Genomic DNA, 23,435 nt, shown 5'->3' with positions numbered 1-23,435 from the left:
TTTCGGGGGCAGCTAGGTGGCGCTGCAGTGGATAGAGCACCAGCCCCGGAGTCAGGAGGACCTGAGTTCAAATCCGGCCTCAGACACTTGACACTTACTAGCGGTGTGACCCTGGGCAAGTCACTTAACCCCCATTGCCTCAGTGGAAAAAAAGAAAAACAAAAACACATTTCCTCTGACTACCTCGTGAACAGAACCGCCGGGTTCTGAGCTGGCGAGGAGCCCAGAGACCGTACGGCCCGATCTCTTCAAATTACCGACGAGGGAGCTCTGTGTGTTCTCCCATTGCCCTCTTGCCTGTGACTCTGGCCTCTGGGTTCTCTTTGACTGCTCACCCACCCCAGTATGGGCCTCCATCACTTCTTGTTGGCAGTGCCCTCTTAATTAGTCTTCCTCACTTGTGTCTGTCCCCGTATGCGCTAAGCCGTTCTCTGTGTAGCTGCCAAAAGGACTCAAGAAATTTCGGTGCCCCCAGGATCAATGTAAGCTCCTCTGTTTGGCTTCCTAGCCTTGATTATATATTTTGGTGGGGCAGTGGGGGTTAAGTGACTTGCCCAGGGTCACACAGCTAGTAAGTGTTAAGTGTCTGATGTCACATTTGAACTCGGGTCCTCCTGACTCCAGGGCTGGTGCTTTATCCACTGCGCCACCTTGATTATATATTGAATTTCCCCTTCGTGTACCCCCTAGTCCAGTCGAACTGGCCTTGTTGCTACTCCTCACATACAGTACTCCATGTCCTCTAGTCTCCATGCCTTTGTATTGACCAACCTCCATACCTGGAATGCCCTCCCTTCTCCCGTCTTCAGTAGAATGCCTTACTTCCTTCAAAACTCAACTTGTGCCACCTTTAACATGGAGTTTTTCCTTTGAATGTAGTTCTAAGAACTTTGTTGTTCAGTTGTTTTTCCAGTTCTGTCTGACTCATTGTGACCCCATTTAGTGTTTTCTTGGCAGAGATACTAGTGTGGTTTGCCATTTCCTTCCCCAGCTCATTTTACAGATGAGGAACTGAGGTAAACGGGGTGAAGTGACTCGTCCAGGGTCACACAGCTAGTAAGTGTCTGAGGCTAGATTTGAACTCTGGTCTTTCTGACTCCAGGGTCAGCACTCCATCCACCGTACCACCTAGCCTTCCTTCATAGTTCCAAGAACAAGGAACAGGAGATAGGTTGCAATTTGCATTGGTGGAAGGAACATCCATACGTATCTTGTAAGTGGATTATTGTTAAAGTCTCATGCTAAAGTGGCTGTTAGGGCTTGAACCAGGGTCTTGATTTTCAGAGGTTGTGCTCTTTCCATACAATGTGGATGCTGCACACACCCTCCTGAAATCTCCATGTCACTTTTAGAAGTTGTGAAAAGACAAGGTTTTTTATTTATTTAGGAGGCCAAAGATGAATTTTTCTTGGTCAGTAGTTTGTTTATTTTTATTTTAATTTCCATATTTTTTTCTTCCAGAGTCTGAAAGAATCCTTGTTAATGTGTCAGATTCTCCCACAGATCATTTTGAAAACCACTGTTTTGGTGCTTTTTCTAATTTTGGTTTATAATTGCATATTTCAGTGTGTTCCTCACTCTTTCCCCCCTCTTCCCCTCCCCTCCTCTCCCCCCGGAAAAATGTGCACAAATAAGAATTTGAAATACTTTATAGCAGTCTGAATTCCTTTTAGAACATCAGACTAAATTAAGCTGTGGTTAAGGAGTACTACAGTTCATATTCTTCATTTGCAGGTTTAAATTTTTAAAAGGCAGCACTGTGAGCTTAAAGGAGAATGAATGATGAAGAAAGGGGGTCTCTCTTGATTCGTGGGTAATAATCTGCTTCTATTTTATGCCAAATATTTTGAAATATTCTAAAGAAAGGAGTCCTTTGCAGGTGAGGATAATTTTAGTGTCTTGAGTTGTGATTTTAAATCACAGGTTTGTATCATTTCTGAGGTAAAATCCTGTAAGTTTTTTTCAAGCCATAATCAATTAGGCTTGTTACCTCTAGTTTCCACCAAAAATTGTTAGTAAGTCATGTGCCAGTTTCCCCAGTTAGGCCTTTTTTGCCTCTAACGAGGACTGGTTTTTGTGGGCAAGATAGGGCAGTTTAACACACTTGAGCCATAGCCCAGTCCCTTCAGTGTGGTTCACATGTCTGGATCTTTGGGACGGGCAAGTGAATAGCAAGGAACCTGCATGGCGGGCCTTAGACAAGTCCTGAGTAAGAAGTGTCTGTGATCATTCATCAAACATTTACTGAATCCCTTGACTAGATTCAGTGAACTCAGTTTACCTTATACATTAAGTACCTGCTTGCCCTCCCTTGAATATACACTTTGCCACCTCTTGTCTGGACAGAGTTGTTGTAGACTGAGCTAGTTCCTCAAGGACCAGGTCTGCCTTTGGCCAGTCTTTGTAGTGATGGTACTTCATAAATCCTTGTTGACTGTTCAAGGGGTTGGGAGAGACCAAGGGGAAGGGGACAGGCCTTGCCCTTATTGTGTGCAGTGTCCTCTACCAGGTGCTCAGGATGTAAAGACCGAAGAAGTCATCCCAGGCTGGGGAGAATCTCTTATCAAATGAGCAGATAGATGTGTGTGTGTGTGTGTGTGTGTGTGTGTGTGTGTGTGTGTGTGTGTGTGTGTGTAGGTAGGTAGGTAAGTTTGCTGCAGTGTAGGTAGAGATGGCAGCTTAGTGAAAAGGTTGCTGGGAGTTCTTGAGAATGGAAGGTTCTGTAGTGAGGTGATATGTGAGCTGAGCCTTGGGAAGAGAAGGATTCCATTCCAACAGGTAGAGGGGGGCTGGGAGCCTGGGTGCAGAGAACCCCAACCCCACATAGTCCAGTTTGGTTGGAATGGAAAGTGTGGGAGGGGGAACAGTGTGAAATGAGACCTTGGGAATGACCTTAAATGCCAGACAGAGGAGTTTTGTCCTTTATCTTAGAAGCAATATTTGAGTTAATTTAGAATAATTCTTCATGGAGTTTTTGAGCAGAAGAGTGAAATATAGTCAGACCTGGCCTGAGGAAGATGATTTTTTTTTTTTTTAGTGAGGCAATTGGGGTTAAGTGACTTGCCTAAGGTCACACAGCTAGTAAGTGTTAAGTGTCTGAGGCCGGATTTGAACTCAGGTCCTCCTGAATCCAGGGCCGGTGCTCTATCCACTGCGCCACCTAGCTGCCCCTAAGGAAGATGATTTTGAAAACTCTGTGGAAGATGGATTGGAGTTGGGGATAGACTGGATGAGAGGGGACCTTTTGGGATTGGGTGATGGCCGCAGGCTGGGTGCCTGAGTGGAGAGAGAAGCAAGAGTTATGGTGGTGGCAGACTGGAAGCTAGGGGTGATGGTAAGGGGGAGGAAGAATCAAGAACCCTTTTTTTTCTCTTTAAATGAAAGGAAAAATGTTTTTCAATAAACAACAATCTCCCCACCCCCCATGAGGAAAAAAGAACAAAGCCACCCTGCCTCCGTTGCCCACTGACCAGCCCCAGCTCTTGGCAGTGCCAGCCTCAGCTTGGCCACAATATTTTTTTAAAACCAAAACCTTTTAATAAGCTTTGGTTAAACAAAAAAGTAGCCAATATTTTCTTTGCTTTTTGGTATTTGGAGGTATTGGCCTTAGCATGAAGTCCGTGTGTGGGTGATTGGGTAGGAGAGCTTGGGTTCCTGCCTGCACATCGATCCTCTTTGTCCTACTTCATCTAATATGTTTAATCATTGAGGAGGGGGATACTTTTTCTTCTTGAACTTTAATTTGAAATCTGGTTTAATTTTTTTTCTCTTTTCACTTAAGGTTGTGCCTCCTTTCCCTACTTAATTTTGAATTAATCTAGGGTGTTGGTGCCACAGGCCCTTAGTGTCAGGGAGGTTTGGATGTACTTGACAAGAGGTGCTGCTTGGATAGCTAAAGGACCAGAACTCGCTTGTTAGCCTGTGCTCCTTTATCCAGGCCTAACTAATAGAAATTAATTGAGAAAGAGAAGGACTATGTTTGTTTTTACCTTTGCATTTGTCTTTGTTTTTTCTTCTTCATTAAAAACCATCCCTCCTTGTTGGAAAGATGAATGAATTTCTTCTGGCTGATTCCTTTCCGGACTCTTTCCCCTTGTTTTGGTTTAGATGAAACAAGCCTAGAGAGAGGCTTTAGAGCTTCGGGTTGAGCTCAGTTCTTTCCTCCTCACTCACCTGCAGCTTCTAGATGAGCAAGGCAAGGGTGCCTAGGGAAGATACTGGGGCATTCTGGAGACTGGGCCGATTTATGGGCAGGGAGAACAGCTTTTCAGGTCGGCGCGGCAATCTGAAGATTCAGCCTGAAACCATGCAGAAAGCCATTTTCCTACCAGTGTTCTTCTGGCTCCGGCAGGCCTTTTTTTTGCCCAAGGTTGGGAAGTGGGCAGACTTTAGCCTTGCCACCCTGGCCTCTTTCCTGAACCTTCCTTTTGATTTCTGTGTGCAGTGCTGCAAACTGCCCCCTCCCCCCTAAATAGGTCTTCATGCTGTCTTCCACATTCTTGTAGCTGAGGCAGCTGGTAACTCAGTGGATAGAGTGCTGGCTTTGAAATTAGGAAGGCCTGAGTTCAAATCTAGCTTCAAACAGTTACTGACTCTGATCATGGAGAAGTCACTTAATTTCTGTCTTTCCCAGTTTCCTCAAATGTGAGTTGAAATCATAATAGCACCTACCTCACCCACAAGTCGTTGTGAGGATCAGATGAAATAATATTTATAAAGCGCTTAGCACAGTTCCTGGTGCGCAGTAAATACTTCCTAAAGGCTTGTCCCTGCTTCTCTGACCTTCCCAAACTGTAATCAGGCCCCTAGTTCAGGGTCATCCCTTCATCTTTTTCTTCCCTTTTCCTATCTGTCAATTGATACCTCTCCACCCCAGATTCTAGCCGATTTTACCTGGCTGGGCCCAGTGATTATCTCATTGATATGGTCCTCTGACCCTCAGCCCCACACCGCGGGCTGCCCACGGCATAATTCAGACAGACGTCCGAGAAACATTTCAAATTCATCATGTCCAAGGGAGCTCCTTATCTCTCCTCCCTCTTCCAAAGTGCCCTATTGCTCTCTCTTCCTCAGGTTCTTCTTCACCACCTCAGTCTGTCCAGATTTTACCTGACTCCCCTTCTCAGTCAGCTCCAGTTACTTCCTTTGTCCTCGGAATCAAAGATAATGCCTCCATTCAGCTTTTAAAGCTCTGCAGAGCTGGCCCCAACGTAGCTTTCCAGCCTCCCTGTATGTCCCCCCCCTCCCAGTTCTGAACTCCAGCCAGCCAGGCCTTCTCTGTGCCATCATCTCCTATCTCTGTGCCTTTGCAATAGACTTTTCCATTTCCATTCCAGTTCCCTTTCCCATAGGCATAGGATGTATCCCCTCCTTGCTTCTGCCACCTTCCTTTTTTTGTTTTGTTTTTGGTGAGGCAATTGGGGTTAAGTGACTTGCTCAGGATCACACAGCCAATAAGTATTAAGTATCTGAGACTGGATTTGAACTCAGGTCCTCCTGACTCCAGGGCTGGTGCTCTATCCACTGCAGTACCTAGCTGCCCCTGCCACCTTCTTAAAGAAGCTACTCAAGCATCACCTTCTGCCTGAAGCCTTTCTTGATCCTTGTGACTGCTAGTGCCCTCCCTCCCAAGTTCCCATGCACTTAATTGTGTTGTAGATGTTTGTATTGCTCTGTGTGTGTGTGTGTGTGTGTACTTGTGTCCCTTATTAGAATGCAAACTTCTAAATCCCCAATTAGATACTAAATTAGAGATCCTGAAAATCAAAGGAGAAATTAATAAGATTGAAAGCAAAAAAACTATAGAATTAATCAATAAAACTAAGAGCTGGTTTTGTGAAAAAACCAATAAAATAGATAAAATATTGGTTAATTTGATTAAAAAAAAAAGAAGAATGCGAACTTCTTGCAAATAGGGATCATCTTCATCCTTTATCCTTGTAACCCCAGCACCTAGCATGCTATCTGGCATGGAACAGGTGCTTAATAGGTATTTGCAGATTGATCATAGACTAACTTTCAGCTAGGTTATTTTCTCTTAAAATGAGGAACTTGTGACTTCTTTGGTTTTCTAATGAGCAGAATGTGCTAGGCTGGTCAGCTTTGTGTCTTTGGCTCCTCAGTTGGACAAGGGCTTGAGTCCAAACCTGGACAGGACAGGACAGGACTCAATACATGGGGAGGGGAAGGAACAGCCCCCTCTATTCTGAAAGTTAAATTTTATTTTGGTGTCTACTTAAGTTCTTGTGGTGAGATTCAGTCCTTTGGGGGGTGAACCTGATGACCCGTGAAGTTCTTCACCTTTATATTTCATAATTCTGTGGTTCCTTGGATGTGCCCTGGATATGGGGCCTAGTGGGGCAGCATGTGGTCTCAGGCACAGGAATGGGATAATATAAGGGGGAAAGTGGTCTTCAGGGTGTGGATTTATGATCAATTTCCAGGGCCACTGCTTGCCTGGCAGACGCTGTCCAGTTTTGTGTGGCATGTGTTAAAAGTGTGAAGTGGATTGGGATGTGTGGGGAAAGAAGGATACCATAGAGATGGCTGGGAGGTAGGCAGAAGCTTTAGTGCTGATTAAGAAAACCTCTTTACCTTTTCCTAAGGCCAGTGAGCCCTTCTTGGGGAGGTCGAGCAGGTTGAATTGGCTGGAGAGGCAGAGTATATGTGGACAGACCAGTGTTTGCCTTGCAGTCCATGCCAGTGTGACATCAGGAAATGAGTCTCCAGGAAGCAGGGGCCTTTCCCCTCCTTGGATCAAGGTCACCCTGTGCCCCCTGCTAACCTGCTCCTTACATGTCATTGGAGTAAGTAGAGATGTCAACAAGAAACTGAAGTTTTCCCAGACTGTTTTCATTTACATTTTTGGTTGTTCTTGTGATCATGGGCAAGAAAATTCTTTAAGTAGCTGACAGGATTCCTTTTTAATCTTGGCAGACCTCAGATGATAGATCTGTGTCAGGGCCTGCTTTTTTGGAAACAGGTTGGTTTCCTCAGCTTTTCCCTGAGTTCTTTGCCTAGGTCTCTCCTTTGCCAGTTGGCTGCAGTATGATACAGGATTCTTGTTTGTGTCTTAGCTCCCCCTGATGGTGAGTCGGTATGTGGCAGAGGCTGGGCTTGAACCCAGCTGTTGTTGTTTAGTCATTTCAGTTGTGTTCAACTTGTCAACTTGTCACAGCCCCATGTGGGGTTTTCTTGGCAGAGATACTGGAGTGGTTTGCCATTTCCTTCTTAGCTCATTTTACAGATGAGTAAACTGAGGCAAACAGGGTGAAGTGACTTGCCCAGGGTCACACACCTAGTAAGTATCTGAGGCCAGATTTGAACTCAGGAAGATGGATCTTCCTGACTCCAGGGCGTGGCATTATCTACTCTAAGAAGGCAGTGTTTAACTTCATCAGAAGTAAAGTGTAAGTGAAGCTTAGAGAGATGCAAGACTCTTGGCTTAGTAAGATGGCAGATGAATTCAGTTTTAAGCTGATAGTAACAATCCAAAGCACTTGCATGATGCCCTGATGATCCTTGGGACATCTTAGGTACTCAGTGCTGATGGAGCCACATTGATTAGTGATAAGGACGTGATCCTGGAGAGATGGACTGAACACTTCCATAGTGTTCTCAACACACTGTCATCAACCAGTGCTGAAACCATTGGCGGTATACCTCATGTTGAAGTGTGTTTTCTAAAATTAACTAAACCTTTTAAAATTAGTTGCTATTGGGGGGGCAGCTAGGTGGCACAGTGGATAAAGTACTGGCCCTGGATTCAGGAGGACCTGAGTTCATATCCATCCTCAGACACTTGGCACTTACTAGCTGTGTGACCCTGGGCAAGTCACTTAACCCTCATTGCCCTGCCCCCCCCAAAGGAATGTAAGTTCTTCCCATACCCCCCAAAATCGATCTCCATTTCTTTTGTTCCCCTGGGTTTCTCTCAGGCAAAGAGAACTGGACTTTCTGGCTTGGGGGGTAGGGGGAGAAAGGACTGATCTCTGGGTCCCCAAAGAAATCCATTGTTAATAATTCTTTTCTTACAGAAGTCAGTCTTTCTCTAGCTGACCTTCCAACTAAAGAAGAGGTTTTGAATGCCATTAGGCTCCTCTCATGTGGCAAAGCGCCACATGAGAATTCTATTCCAGCTGAGATTTACAAGGCAGAAGATCCACTGATCATACAAAAATTGATTGAAATCTGGAGAGATACCTTTCCACTATTCTAGTTCTCTCCCTGTGGTCACTCACAGTATTGCAATAAAACTTGGGAAACTGGGGGAAAAAAAGGGGCAGCTAGGTGGTGCAGAGGATAAAGCACTGGGCCTGAATTCAGGAGGACCTGAGTTCAAATCCGGCCTCAGACACTTGATACTTACTAGCTGTGTGACCCTGGGCAAGTCACTTAACCCGAATTGCCTCACCCCCCCCAAAAAAAAAAAAGATTTGGTACTGAAATCTTCTGGGTTATATAGCAAGAGGAGGTTGTCCCCCAACAAAGTACAGCCCCATCCTTGCTCAAATAGCTCAAGATGAGGGAAACCGCCTGTCTGCCATGGCAGTCTATTTCACTCAGAGAGCACAACTCCGGTGGGCTGGCCATGTTATTCAAATGCCTAATGCATGCTTACCGAAAAGAGGATTTTACAGAGAATTTCCACGAGGCAGGAGATCACATGTTGGTCAGAAGAAGTAACTCAAGGCACTCTCAAGAACTTTGGAATCCATTGTATGATGTGGGAGACATTGGCCTAGGACTCTCCAGCATGATGGCCTGCCCTCATTAAGGAAGGTATTGTGCTCTGTGAGCAAAGCAGAATCACAGCAGCTCAAAAGGAACGTGAGATGGCCAAATTTCAAGCCATCTTCACTCCAAATGTTCGTATGAACTATTTGTGCCTGACCTGTGGTAGAACATTCTGAGCTTGTATTGGTCTGAACAGCCACAGTTCGACACACTGTGCTTGACCCCAATGTAGTGATATCATTTTTTGGTCCTCTTTCCAATATGAATACTCTGAATGTGAGACCTTTGTCCAGTGTCCAGAGAGGATGTAAGAAAGGTGCAGCCAAAGGGAAAAGACAATTCACAGGTCACCTAACTGTCAAAATAAAGGAGTGAATGGAGTTGATTTTGTTTTGCACCCAAAAATTATTTAATGGTCATCTCTTCCTGATGTGCTCATCATGAGCACCACTGTAAGGATTTCCCCATAATCTCAGAGTTGGGAGGGCTTGGAGGCTCTCTAATCCAACCCCTATTTAAAACCCCACAAAGAACAGCCCTGTTCGTGCTGAGATATCTTGAGATGAGGAAAACCAGCTGCCTGCCACAGCAGCCCGTTCCACTCAGATAGTTTTCATTGTTAGACATTACCCAGCACATCAAGCGTGACTTTGCCTTCCCCACTCCCACCCCCACCCCCCAGGACTCTAGAGTAGAGGTGTCAGACCAGCACCAGCTGATAACATTTGAATTGAGTTCTTCTTGACTCCAGGCCTGGTGTTCTCTCCACTGTGCCACTTAACTGCCCTGAGAGACTATTAGCTATTAAATCATCTCTTCTACCAGTTTTCTGGGGCCCTACCCAACCTAGCCAACATCTTTTCCTACTGTTCACCAATAGCCACCCTCTGTGCCACCCATGAGGATCTCTGCAAGTGCTGTTAGGCTTATTGCTTCCTCCATGCACATAGAATATCATTTGCCTCCTCCCATCACTTGTCCAGGCCCACCTCCCTCACCCATTTTGGCAGCTCACTCCAGCCCCTTCCTTCTCTTCTCTCCACAGTGTTTGGTGATACCTTTGTTTTAGGGAGTCCATATGTGCTAGTTCTGCCTTCCCTCATAAGTCACAGCTTCTTTGAAGGCAGTGATATCTTATACATCATTTATATCTTCCACAGTATGGAGCATAGCGCTAGACAAACTGTCAGATGATCAATAGTCACTGATTGACAACTTATATACCCTGCTGCAATTTCATTTGGAACCATCACCTCTCAACAGAATACCAAAATTGGTGATCTTGTAGTTGTTCAGTATTTATCATCATTCTTCATCTTTTTTGGTACAGCAGTGAAAAAGTTAGAATGCATTGTTCAAGTTGCTATCTTAAAATAATTCTTTATATTCTGTAATCCCATTTACACATCTCCACATCTCTACTTTTTGCTTTTTTAAAAGTAAATGCTAATGTGTTCAGGCTCGGATCTGTTATACTTCAGAAACCTGTGTACTTGCACTTGTATTGCTAGACCCCTTCAGCAACACAAATCACTACTTCTGCAGGTCTTCACAAATGCTCTTCAGCGGTTGCTCTACTTAAAAGTGGTGGCCAAAGTTCTGGTAATAAGCCTTTCTGAATTAGCTAAGTTGATCCTGAGATGATATATACACAATGCATTACCAGACCAGACTTCATTGGCCCACTGGCCAGGCCTTTGGGTCCCCATGGTTACTGCCATACAACAGTGAAGTGCAGGAACAGGCCCTCAGTCATGTTTGGTCCAGTTCAGGAATTTAATCTAGTTCAGCACCTAAAATTCCTCCATTATGTTAAAATTTTTTTACACTTCTGCAGTCCATTTTCCTTAAATGCATTCAAATCTGTATACTTATAGCTTATTTCCAGCCTCTTTTCTCACATCAAGATAAATTTGAATTCGAATCCTACCCTCTAAGTGTTTGACAAGTGATCTAACAATTAAGAAGTAAAGAACTTAAGACCAGTGGTAACACAAAATGATTTGTTATGTATGCCCAGGTTGACAATGAACTCATAGTAATTCTGAATGTCACCTCTCTATCCAGATCCTAGCCTTGTTTCCAGCTTGTTGATGTATATGTCATGTGTACCACAATTCCAAGTCTTTCTAAAGTTTTTTATTTTTTTGGTGAGGCATTTGGGGTTAAGTGACTTGCCCAGGGTCACACAGCTAGCAAGTGTCTGAGGCTGGATTTGAACTCAGGTCCTCCTGAATCCAGAGCTGGTGCTTTATGCACTGTGCCACCTAGCTGCCCCAAGTCCTTCTAAAGTTAAGGCACATTATACTTATTACCTCTTTTCCATCAGTCAGGCCTTTGTCACAGAAGAAAATATTAACTCAAAGGGCAAATTTGTTACAAAGCTTTGCTGACTATTAAGAGTCATAGATTTCTCCTTGGAAATGAAAATACATTAATGAACAATCAAATAAAGATTGGCAGTATGCCATCTATTTTTTCTTCTTATTAACATTTTCTTAAACAGAAGAATTTTCAAATAATCCACAAGTCTAAATCACGATAACTTCCCAAACCAAAGAACAAAAATAATTATATTTTGCAGGTATTAAAGAAAGCTAACAATAAACATTTTCTAAAACAATATTTAATCAACTCATTTTTACAAATAGCTATACCTTCTGTGTTTGCTTTGAATTATGGCATTAATAGAATCCAAATAGAAGAGCTATTTCAGCAGTAAGTTCAATTTAAAGAGCATGAATTGTAACTGATGAGTTCCATTAAAATGTGTTTAAACAGATAAAAATATAAACCTGGCTAATAGTTGACATTTTTACAATGAAAGAATGGAATTAGGAGTCAGAAACATACAAATGCAAAATACCAAGGCTGAATATTCCAATTGCTCTGCTTCACATGTCCCACATGTCCCACAGACATTTGAAGTCAAAAGGAACTCTCTTTGTTGAATAGGTTTCTAGTCATCACAAACTTGATCTTTGTTTGAATGACAATCATCTGTCTCCCCAAAAGAACTCCAAGATGATTTATCCTCTGACCTAACACAGTAAGTCTTGGTATCACAACTGTGTAATTTAAGATTCTGAATGTGGATTCTAATCTGTTCCCCCAGTTTTGGGGGAAACTGACTAAAATCACTGATAAAACGAGTTTAGGTTTTTAAGGGTTTATTGAAAAATAGAAGGAAAAAGATTGAGAACAGAATTCCAACAGCCTGGCATTCCTGTCTTTCCTCAAATTTCCTGTGAAGTCCTCTGCCACCACCACCACCATCAAGTCAGGAACCAAAAAGCGCAGGCTCCCTTTCCTCCTTCCTGTCTCCTCCCAGAAAATAGGAGGCTCCTCAAGTTGATTGGCTGGTAGCCTTGATAGACAGCCCCCATGAGAAAAACGTCATTTCCTGACGCCAAGGAAAAGCCACAATGCCTCTGAGGCATTTTCCTCGTGGCGGAGCTTTCCCACAGCAAGTCTCCAGCAGGTGGTGTCATTCCAGTCGTTACACAATCATGGGGCCTGTGCTAATGGGATCTATCGGTGTAGATATTACCAGAGGCTTCCATTAAAACAAAAAAAAATGCCCCAAACTTTGAACACCAGATCAGAAAGTGTCATATGCAGGTGAAAAGAGTCCATTTCTTCGAATGAAATAATACATACAGTAACCTGAGGTTGAGGAGTTTCTGGCAAACCAAATCTTTCTTCGCTGATTGATGCTCTGGGGCTGCACCTCAGTGGGGATGTTCTTCTCTGTAGATGTAGAAGGGCAGTGGACTTGTGGAGACTGGGTGGAATATGTACCGACTTTCTGCAGGTGACTCAGACCTTCCGACACTGCCCAGGCCTGCTTCAGCCTCCCATCTCATCTCCAAATGCTTCCTAATCGTTGCCCACTGAGCTGATATTGAGCAGGATGTCCCATAGGCATCACCTTCCCCCTCTCCCCCAGCCCTCTTCTCTTCTCTAAGTTCTCTATTACCATCGATGATACCAGGAACCTCCCAGTTATTGTCTCAACCCCCAGATCAAATCCAAGGCTTGTCCATTTCACTTTTGCAGCCTCTCTTCTCCTCTGATGCTGCCCTTCGCCACCACAAAAAGACCTGCTCGAAATATTTTAGTATATATGGATCCTTTTTTGTTTGTTTGGGTTTTTTTGGTTTGTTTTTAGTGAGGCAATTGGGGTTAAGTGACTTGCCCAGGGTCACACAGCTAGTAAGTGTTAAGTGTCTGAGGCCGGATCTGAACTCAGGTACTCCTGACTCCAGGGCCGGTGCTCTATCCACTGCGCCATCTAGCTGCCCCTATATGGATCGTTTTGATCTATTAGGGATACAGGCATAATAGTGGTATTGCGGGGTCAAAGGGTATGCACAGTTTTATAGTCCAAATTGTTCTCTCGAGTGGTTGGACCAGTTTACAACTCCACCAGTTGTGCATTACTGTCCCATTTTTTTCCCCACATCCCCTGCAGCATTTGTAATTTTCCTTTTTTGTCATGTTAGCCCATCTGATAGGTGTGAGGTGGTACCTCAGAGTTGTTTTAATTTGTATTTTTCTAATCAATAGTGATTTAGAACATTTTTTAATGTGACCATAGATAGCTTTGATTTCTTTATTTGAAAACTGCCTGTTCATATTCTTTACCCATTTATCAATTAGGGAATGGCTCTTATTTTTATAAATTTGACTCCATTCCCTATATTTGAGAGATGAGATCTTTATCAGAGAAACTTGCAGTAAATCCCCTCCCACCAACCCCTGTTTCCTGCCTAGAAAGCTCTTTGCAAATCTTAAAGCATTAGATGAGTATCAGTTATTATTAACTTAGACCTATGGTCTCTTCTCCACAGTCTTTGCTGAAAGAGTGTTAATTAAAGTTAAAGCCCTTTAATTAGGAGTTCCTTTCCGTTACAGTATCTTGGAAATGGATGATAGCACTGCCTTCCCATCCGGAGCAGACACGGCTTCCACACGAGTTACCCTGCTTGGTTTTAGGTTAGTTTCAGCTTAGCCTTTTCCCTCTGCCTATTTGTGGGTGACTTGGTCTGTTTGCATGAGATAAACATTACAGGTTGGAGGGGTGGTTCCTTTTGGGGCTGTGTAGAATTAGTGCCGTTACAAATATCTTTTGAGAAGATGGTTAACGTTCCTGGTCGAGACCATTTCATCTCTGTTAGCCATCTGATGGTCAAGGGATGCTACATCTAAACAGTATGTATTTCAGTGAATTCCTGCAGTAGAGCCAACTTTGTGGTTAGTGTGTTAGGGGCTTGTGGAAGACTCTATTAGAGGCTGTTAGGTTTTTGTTGACTTGTTTGGAAAATTTGAGTACATACTCTTCTCCAATGGAAGGCCCATTTGGGTAATTTTTGGAATATAAAATTTAGTCCCGTGGAAAATGGAATTCTTTTAACTTTATACAGATTGGGCCTTTTGAACTTGATCATCTCTCTGTACATGTCATGGCTGTGTGGAATAGGAAAATCTGACATTTGGATAGCCCTGGTTTATGAAATTCAGATCTCTTTTTCAAGGTAGTGTGACAGATACATGTCTTTTTAGCCAGCCTTCTGGCTGATTTCTGTGATTCTTCTGCACACGAAGGCTCCTTGGCCTAATCTCTTTACGCAGTTGTCAATCTCTAGATGATTTTGAGAAGTGTGAAGGTTGTTGCTTGTCTTTGAGTGTGTGGGACAAGGAGTAGACACTTTGTGAAGTCAATGGGATGTAGTAGAAAGAACATTTTTGGTCAGAAGCCATGGCTTTCAATTACTGGCTCTGCTATTTATTGGTCATGTGACTGTGTACAAATTGCTTATGTGAAGATGTTTCTTATCCATAAAATAAGCCTAACAGTACCTGCATTATTTATCTCACAGTAGAGGAGTATAGCAATGGGAACAGCTATCATTTATCATGATCTTCTTCTCTTCTTGTCTGGCGTTTAGTTAGAAACAGTTTGGGGACAAGTTGCTCTCTGGCTGTTATTTTGTAATAATTCAAATCCTGTGTTAGACTGTTACTTGCTTGTGTGGCCCTGGGCATACCACTAAAGCTTGCTTTTCTTTTTCTTTTTTTTTTTGGGGGGGGGCAATGAAGGTTAAGTGACTTGCTCAGGGTCACACAGCTAGTGTCAAGTGTCTGAGGGCGGATTTGAACTCAGGTCCTCCTGACTCCAGGGCTGATGCTCTATCCACTGGGTCACCTAGCTGTCCCCCCAATAAAGCTTTCTCAGCCTCAGTTTACTCATCTATAAAATCCGTTGTATTACATGAAGTAATATGTGAATCTTAAACTCTGTGACTCTTAAACTGCTATACAAATGTTAGCTATTTATTATTGTTCTTATATTTAATGGTCTATGGACTTGCCCAGATGGTAAAATAACTTTTGGTAACTGAATAAAAATATTATTGCTATCACCTCCTTCTCCCTCTTCCTCTTTCTTCTCCTCCCTTTCCATTTCTCCTTCCTCTTCCTCCTCCTCTTTCTTCTAGGACCCTCTTCCCTAGCTCTTCTCCCTTCTCCTTCCTCTCTTTCCTCTTCCTCCTCCATCTCATTTTACAAATGAGGAACTGGAGGCCCTAGAGTTGAAATGACTTGCCCCTGCAGTCACACAAGTTGAGGCATATTTACTAAAAAAGGGGAGAAAGTGTGTGTAAAACATTTTATATACACGAAAGTGCTTTATGTTATTCATAAAGATCAGTTAAGATCTTTTGATGACTTAGTGTTATAATTCAATCAAAATGACAAATAATGCTATTCAAGAATGGATTCTCTTCTTCACGTTCTGTTGTTTTGAATGCCCAGGAAGTCATTGTATTCACCTTTAGAAGGAACATTGCGGGCGGCTAGGTGGCGCAGTGGACAGAGCACCGGCCCTGGAGTCAGGAGTACCTGAGTTCAAATCTGGCCTCAGACACTTAACACTTACTAGCTGTGTGACCCTGGGCAAGTCACTTAACCCCAATTGCCTCACAAAAAAAAAAAAAAAAGGAACATTGCCAAGCCTGAAGTTCTTTTTGCAGTACTTAGCTTTTTCATCCCGTCTGCTGGTGATCGATCAGCTTCTTCTCCTGGGTACTGTGTCCTCTTATTTCTCCTCTTCAGTGCCTGGAGCATAATGGGTGTTTAGTAAATGCTTGGCAAGGTGAGGACTACTCAAGACCCCAGTTTAGGTGGGTGTGTGGTGTCACTGCTGGAGACAAGAACACTCGGATCCCGCCGCTTTCTAGAAAAGAAGAAAGTGAAGTCCATCTGATGTGGTACAACAAAGTGAGGGGATTACTATTTTCCGGAAGAGCAGTGATCAGAGACAAAATGAAGAGGCCTTGCTATGTGCTATTTAGGTGGTGTAGAAATTAAATTGTAGTGGTTCATTTGTTTTCAGTAATGACCAACTTTCTGTGACCCCATTTTGGGGCTTTCTTGACAGAGATACATGAGTGGTTCCCCATTCTTCAGCTCATTAGACAGTTGAGGAAACTGAGACAAACAGGGTGAAGTGACTTGCCTAGGGTCACACAGCTAATACATGTCTGAGGCTGGATTTGAACTCAAAGAAGATGACTTCTGATTTCAAGCCTAGTGCCCTGTGCCACCTAGCTGGCCTCCTCAGAATTGCCAGGAACAGGATTTTAACTTGATTCCGGCTTAAATCTTGTTTTTTGTTTGTTTTTTACATTTCACTTTGTTGCTCTGTACATCTTCCTGTATACTTATCTTCAGGAGAGGCAGCTTGTGGTGGCGTAGTGGTTAGAGCCCTGGGCCTGGTGTCAGGAAGACCTGAGTTCAAATTTGGCCCCAAACACTTACTAGCTGGGTGACCCTGGGCAAGTCATTTCACCTCTGTCCAACCCCCTTCCTTTTCATCTTAGGAGGTTTTTATCCTGTTGAATATATAAAAATGGGATATTTTGATCTCATCATACCTGCAGAAGGTAGGATTTAAACTAGGCTTGAAGGAAGCCAGGGATTTTAAGAGGTAGGCTGAAGAGAAAGACCACTCACGGCAGGGGGATGGTGGGGTCAGTGCCCAAGGGGAAATGGTGTTGCCTGGTGTTGGAGATAGCAAGCCTCAGCAGCAGGGCTGAATAGAGGAATCTTACACAGTATAAGAGACCAGCGGGGAGTTTTAAATGCCAATGAGAGCAATTGATAAAGGAGACCCCAGAGTTTGCAGAGCAAAAGAGTGTCATCAGGAATCACTTTGGCACCTCAGCGGAAGCTAGGTTGGAATGGGGATGGATTAGAAGGCTGGGGGTTTTGGTGAGGCAGTGAGGGTTAAGTGACTCGCCCAGGGTCACACAGCTAGTAAGTGTCAAGTGTCTGAGGTCGGATTTGAACTCAGGGCCTCCTGACGTTTGTCTTCTATCATACACAGATTTCTGTTCCTCCCTTCCCACTCCCCTCTCACTTATAGACCTGTGATAGGAGGCCCATCATTGCTACATTGTGAGATCTTTTTGAATCCTGACTTAGCCATTAAGTCCAGCTTTCATCATACAGATGAGAACTGAGGCTTGGAAACCGAAGTAAGTATTAGACTGTTAGGATGGACTGGAGCCCAGCAATTGGAAAAGCCAAGGCTGCCGTCCAAGTGCTGGGCTTTCAGGTGTGAGAAGTAGATGTGGCCCATAAAGCCCAGCTTCTTAAACGGGCCTTGGATGAGGTCACAGAACTAAGTGTGTGTGTGTGTGGGGGCACAAAAAATTTGGCAACAATGAAAGCTTATGTAAGCCCTATTTTATATACCCATATACCAGGGCCACATCAACATTTCTCAGCTGGAAGGGGGTTGTGAGTGGAAAAAGTTGAAGAAGCCCTGCTCTAGATAACCAAAGGGTAAAAAAAAAGGATCATTCTTGCTTGAAGCTTTCTGTTTACAACATCCTGCTTTATTTTTAAAAATTAGATTATTTAATTCTTACAGTTCTTGGCAGTCTAGATTAAACCTTTTTAAAAAGAATTTTTTTAAGGTAATTAAGCTATAGATTTTGTATATTTTCTCTTGGCCCACCAGAAGCGTGAGGGAGCTTATAAGGAAGCATATTAACAATGACAGGATTGTTCACTTAATCAAATTGCGATGTGGTGGGAGGGCTCTGGCCTGGGCACCTTTTCTAATCCTAGTTCTGTTCTATGGATGAACAGAACTTCAGCCACTCAGTTACCTTCCTATGCTTCCTCCAGTCTCCTCATCTGTCAGGGCTGGATGAACTTCCTTTTGCCTCTAAAATTTGGAGAATCTAATGACCCTTTTGGCCCTAATTTTCAGATGAACAGATTTTCAAGTTCCTTTCCCTCTCAGTCATTCTGTATTCTGTGGGTTGAAGTCCTTCCAACTCCAACAGTCTGTGATTTTGCAAAAGGACTGAAAGTAGCATTAGCCACACGGTGTTTGTGGGAGGTGTTGTTATCTGCCTGCTTTGGCTGGCTATGGTCTTTTCTACTCCTTTGGGAATTGAAACTGTCGTTCTTGCCCGGTTCCAGTTGCCCATATTGGAAGATAACAATAGATAAAGTGTATTTGATGTACAACCAAAAAACTGGTCTAAAACTTTAGGGCAAAACTCACTTCATGTTTTTACAACTTCTGTTAGTATTGGCACAGATTTGGGAAAGCTTTTATTAAAATTTTGTTCAGGAACCCAAATCAAGTGATCCTCTTAACATTCATTCATTCATTCATTCATTCATTGAAAAGTCAGCTCTTTCACAGACCCTGCTATTGTACAGGCCTCCTTTGGGGCAAATGTTGAGAAAGGAAACTTAGGCCAACCTCATTTTTTCCACAACACTTGTAAACAAATAATGAACTGCACCAGTGGAACAGGAGAGATAAAATTACACTTTGAGTTTTGGGTCACTGTCAGTTTAAATAGAGCCTTTATTGTTAGAATGAATGCTTGTACTGCCACCTTCTTTTTCCATTGAAGTGGTTCTCTCCACAAAATGTTTATGACAATTTCCCAAGAATCCTGATTAGAACTCAGTTCTGTTGATCTTTGGCTAGCTCATTGAGGTTTCTTTAGGGAGCTAGTTGGCCTGGCAGAATGTAGGAAATGATAAAAATGTTTGCTGCTTATCTGTGCCCCACAGCTGAGTGGAGGAATGCTAATGAATTTATCTCAGTTGAGTTTCCAATAGTTGGAAAACTTCCCAAGCTGAGTTCAGTATTTCAAAAAAAGGGCATGAGATGGGGGTAGGGGTGGGGGACAATGGTTTGTTTTCTTTTACCTTTCCTGGAGATCTTATAGAAGTGAAGTGTTTCATCGAGTTCCTTGGGAGATGGAGTGTGGTGAGAGGACTATTTGGCGCATGTCTTTTCAAAAGATAGTTGTAGTTGAAAGAACGGTACCCAATAAATGTGACTGACATTTAACTTGATAAGAACTGTAGCATCACTCGATGCTGGCAAAGCCAGCTGTGCTGTTCAGCTCCCCCTTCTAGTTTGTTTATAAACAGTCCCACTAGTGAAGATTCCTGAATCAGAACGGGACACGGGCAAGTCGGCCTGCCTCAGAAACCTTAAATGATTCCTCATTACTTGTGGGTTAGGCCAGATCCTTTTGCCCTGCATTTTGATGTGGTCTAAGTATCCACTTTGATCCACTTCCTCCTATCACACATGCTCCTAGATCAGATGGTTGGCTGTTTGCCTGCACTACCCCTGGCCCTGACTCTCATGATTTGCCATCACTTTGCCCTTTGATTCTGCTGTTCCTTCTACCTGCAGTCTTGTTCTCATTCGCGCTCACGCACGCGCACTCGTGCTCTCTCTCTTGCTCGCTCTCTCTCGCTCTTTCCCTCCCTCCCTCTCTCTCACCCTCCCCCCCTTCCCCATTTTGCCCATTCTTCTAGGCCCAGTGGAAACACAGTTTCTTCCACTGTGCTAAAGATTCCATGAAATAAAAATTCAAGGAGAAATGGTTACTTGTAACATGGTTAAAAAGGGTTGAAGACCCCAGGAAATAATTCCTACAGATACTAAATTGGAACTGAGTCTTGCAGGGAGTCAGGAAGCAGAGGGGAGGAAGGGAGAGCATTACAGGCCAGAACATTTACAAAATATCTAATATGGGCCCTGTGATGACCATCAGAGCCATTAGGATGAAGAACAACCATTGCTGGTCTCAAAAGGAGCTTATATCTTATGAATATCCCTTTGTGGCTATATTGTGACGTGGATGAAAAAAAAAGAACCAAACCAACAGTGCTTGGAAAGTTTGAATGAAGAGAGAACACTTGAAGATGGGAGGATTGGGGAAGCTTCATGAAAGAATTGGCTCCCAAGCTGAACCTTTAAGGATGAGACAAATTTTTTTTACAATCAACTTCATTTCCCAGTCTGACCCTCCATCCATCCTTCCCCTTACTCAGGGAGCTGTCTTTAGTAGCAACAAAAATTAAAAAAGAAAGAAGGGGGAAAAGCGGGTCTGCAAAAAGTAACCAACACTGCCAACTCTCATGGTCTTTGCAGCATCTCACATGCTTATTCCTTGACCTCTGCGAGAAAGGGAGGCAGGTGTGTTTTCTCCTCTTTTCTGTGGGGGCCAGGTCAGGTCATGAACATCACAGAATGTTCTATTTCTTGTAATCATTGTATTGTTTTCCTGGTTCTGCCTTTTTTGCTCTTCATCAGTTCTGTGACATTTAAAATTAAATGTGTGGTTGCCTTATTTCTGTCCCAAGTTTAGAGAAAAATAACTGGGGTTTCTAATACATTTGCTATTTATTAATTAGAAGCTTAAAAAAAAAGAAGCTTTAGCATCAGTTTTGGGACATTAAGCATTTATTACAGCATACCAAGTATTAGTAAAAAGAGAACACCTGGCTCAGAAAGTTAAGAAAAGGCCTATCTAGCCTGGAGTTCAGTCTGGCCTGCTTCTTCCTCCAAGTTCTCTGCCACCCCAAACACCTCAGAGAGCTTAACTCCGGAGTAACTAAGTTTAGAAGTTTTTTATGGGTCTGGAGGAGAGGCAGTCTTTACATACTGCTTCAAGCTCATTGGCTAGCATCAACTAAATCTATTGGTTCACAGCACTTGAGGGTGGTCCATGTTAAGGTCAGAGATCACACCCTCTTGAGGGCCAGGCAGTTGTTTTAATTGAATTAAAGTGAGTTAATCAGTGGAAGTCAGTAAATCCAATCAATTTTAATCCAGTCAATCCCCTGGAGTCGGGGCCTTTGGGCGTTCCCCAAACCCTATTATTTTCTCACAGTTCCTATAAATTTTCCCATGCTTTGTTGAATTCTTTGGCTGCAGTAATATTTCATTAAATTAAGACATTTGTTAGCATATGGCAACATTCTATTACATTTGTGTACCATGATTTGTTTAGCCATTCTTCTTTTGACGAATATCAGCTTTGTTTCCAGTTCTTGGCTACCACAACGAATACTGCGATAATTATTGTTGTATCTCTAGGAATTTTCTGTCTTGTACTTCCTTAGGATGCCTCAAAATGGAGTTTCTGGGTCAGAGGATATTGTAATTCCATTGTAATTCCAAAGTGATTTAAAAAACGGTTGCCCTGATGACAACTGCACTAATTGTGTATCAGTGTCTTTTTTCTTAAACCTAAGAAGGGAGTTAGAAAGGAGGGAGGGGACACGTTTCCATTTGTTACATTTAGCTACAAAAGAATTAATTCCCTAATTATGGGAATAAATGTCCTGTCGGTTTGGCTGCCTCTTTAATTTTAAGGTTTTAATATACCCTTTATACCTGCTTGTTTCATGGGACTAAAGATATTTCAACATGCTCTTTCTTGTTGTCTGGCCCAGTGGAAGGAACTGTCTATCTCTGAATTGGAAGAGAAATCATCCCAAAAGAAGGAAGCTGATAAGTTCTTTTGACCCTGGAAAAGTCAAATGTGAGCATACTTGATGCAAGAATTCCTGGCTCAGTGGATAAAGCACTGGCCCTGGATTTAGGAGGACCTGAGTTCAAATCCAGCCTCAGACACTTGACACTAGCTGTGTGACCCTGGGCAAGTCACTTAACCCTCATCTTCTCTTCTCCCCCCCACCCCCCAAAAAAAAAGAATTCCTGAATCTTTTAAATATAAAAGGCTAGGTCCCTTAGTAAAATCAAACTGTGTACATATAACTCCTTAAACTGAGCAGGCCAAGATTGTCAGCTATGATCCTAGGTTTATATCCCAAAGACATCCCCCAAAAGAGAAAAAGATGTATTTATATAAAAATATTTATCGCATCTCTTTTTTGGGGTGGCTAGGAATTGGAAATCAAAGGAATGCCCGTCAATTGGAGAATGGCTGAACAAGCTGTGGTATATGATTATAATGGTATATTACTGTGCTATAAGAAATCATGAGCAGGATGATTTCAGAAAAACCTGGGAAGATTTATATGAACTGATGTATAGTGTAAGTGAGCAGAATCGGGAGAACATTGTGCAGTGATAGCAATATTGTTTGATGAAGAATTGTGAATGGTTTAACTATTCTCATCAACACAGTGATCTAAGACAATCCCAAAGGACTAGTGATGAAGCATACTATCCACCTCCAAAGAAAGAACTGATATTGATTGAAAACAGACTGAAGCAGGCTATTTTCACTTTCTTCCTTTCATTTTTTTTTCCGGTTTTCTTATGCAAAATGACTAATCTGGTAATGTTTTACATAATTATAACACATATATAACCTATATCTGATTGCTTACCTCCTCAAGGAGAGGAAGGTGGAGGGAGGGAAGGGCAGATAGAATTTGGAATTGAAAACTTTAAATAAAAATGTTTATTAAAATTTTTAAAAAGTAAATATTCATGTACACATGAAAGGACAGAAAATGTGACTTTCTATGCTGTTCTCTATTGAGACAGGTACTTTAACAGGCTTTGTTTTGGGGTTCTTAGAAAGCTGTTAATACCGTAGGCCTTCCCCTTCCTCTCTCTGGGCTTCAGTTTCTACTTTAGTTGAATGAATGTGGTTGTACTAAATAACCTCTAAGGTCTCTCCTAATTTTAATATTCTGTGAACCTATAGTTCCAGTTTCTGAAGATTGTATTGATGCTTAGCAATGTTTATTCCAGGACAAAGAAACATTCTTGAAACCACTAGCTGACTTATTATTTTTATTATTATTACCATTGTCATCGTCGTCATCATCATCATTATGATATGCTGGCATGTTATGAATACTTAAAAATTAGCATTATTAGGCTAATTTCTCAGTCTATAGTAGACAACATACTGTTAGAGGCATTCAAAATGGTTTAGTCTTGACTTTTAAGATGTTTATATTTTACAAATATGTATTTTCTTTTGTAGGTTTCAATGTGAACTGTATTAGCGGAAAAAATTCTTTGAAAAATTATTGACAAAGAATCTACATTTGGTAAGTCTGCATTCCATTTTCTACTTTCCTCTGTTGTGTTGATTAAACAACCATGTCAAAAGCAGGGAAGAATAATTAGTAAACTCGTTAATTAGGGGAATGTACACTTTTTGTTATTTACATATATACTTTTTTTTTTAATGAGGCAATTGGGGTTAAGTGACTTGCCCAGGGTCACACAGCTAGTAAGTGTTAAGTGTCTGAGGTCAGATTTGAACTCAGGTACTCCTGACTCCAGGGCTGGTGCTTTATCTACTGCGCCACCTAGCTGCCCCTACATATATACTTTTAAAAGTTTTTATTGATGTCTTTTGATTTTTACATCA

At 42.5% G+C, this 23,435-nt stretch overlaps 1 protein-coding gene across 9 annotated transcripts in view; it reads left to right on the top strand.

Moving 5' to 3' along the window:
• MTMR3 (myotubularin related protein 3) overlaps positions 1–23,435 on the top strand; it is a 167,883-nt gene that overhangs the window by 55,474 nt on the left and 88,974 nt on the right. For all 9 annotated transcript variants that reach the window (XM_043979583.1, XM_043979590.1, XM_043979574.1 and 6 more), the window contains exon 2: positions 23,043–23,109. The gene's annotated coding sequence lies outside the window, so the exon portion shown is untranslated. The remainder of the gene's footprint in view (positions 1–23,042; positions 23,110–23,435) is intronic.

The sequence above is a fragment of the Dromiciops gliroides genome, chromosome 1, assembly GCF_019393635.1.
Source record: "Dromiciops gliroides isolate mDroGli1 chromosome 1, mDroGli1.pri, whole genome shotgun sequence".
NCBI classification, from domain to species: domain Eukaryota; kingdom Metazoa; phylum Chordata; class Mammalia; order Microbiotheria; family Microbiotheriidae; genus Dromiciops; species Dromiciops gliroides.
This window is presented reverse-complemented; position numbering and strand designations above follow the sequence as displayed.